Source organism: Haemaphysalis longicornis, unplaced genomic scaffold (genome assembly GCF_048455015.1).
Source record: "Haemaphysalis longicornis isolate Haplotype H1 unplaced genomic scaffold, Haemaphysalis longicornis Haplotype H1 scaffold_132, whole genome shotgun sequence".
NCBI lineage: Eukaryota > Metazoa > Arthropoda > Arachnida > Ixodida > Ixodidae > Haemaphysalis > Haemaphysalis longicornis.
The window spans coordinates 93,895-94,812 of NW_027526238.1; positions in this window are offsets into that span (position 1 = coordinate 93,895).

The window sequence follows — 918 nt, forward strand, 5'->3', positions numbered from 1 at the left end:
GCCTGCAACATGAAGCCGGCGCTGCGGGCGCCGGATGTAGGCTTGCTGACACTGATAGTACGGTGGAGAAGGAAGAGGGGACACGTGGTTTCAGCAAACGCCACGCCTGCGCAGGGGCGTAAAAGTCGTTGCTGCTAGTATTGCTCTCTCAGCTGACCTTTACCGCTTTCAGAGCACGGATCGGTTATACCGAGTGCTGAATTCTGAAACCAACCCACGACGACGAAGTAACGCTACCGCGTCTGATATCTTAAGACCTAAATGCAGACCTCCTCTGGAACTTCTTCAGAGTGTACGCCAGTGCAATTTTGACACTGGCCAGGTTACCGAGACAACGCAGCAGTTACAAGCAGTGGCCGACTTAGGCGCACTACGGGCCCATGAAATGCGAACCACTCGAGCGCAGACCTAACACCGATCGCGGAGGGAAAAATGCGAGCGACGGTGTTCGCGACACAAAATTTTCGCAACCGCGCGAAACAACGGTTTTAGTTTAGCTGGAGATTTCTCCACCGCTAGTCGTCCTCCCTTTCTCGTTGCGGCAATGTCTGCCCCGGAATTACGTATGAAAGATGATCTACATAGCTGCGCGGAATCATGCCTTCGTTCCTGGTGAGGGAAAACAAAAACGCAACCCCGAAAGGCTGGCAGAACTCCGTGGCGGCTGTGCCTGTCGCGCTGATACCAGAATTGTGCTACATAAGCATACGAACCGTAGCGGACGTCATATTCGCGTCGAGCCACAGGTTTCATAAATGTTTCTTCAGCGTTGCTTGATAGAGTACCTGTTGCATCAGGTAACCGTATTTAGATCCGTTGCACGCTATTCCCACCCGATTACTTACCCACCCAACGCTTGCATGACATCGTTGCGAGATGTCTGTACGCCTCACCGTTCAGTTGGAGCGAGACAAACAT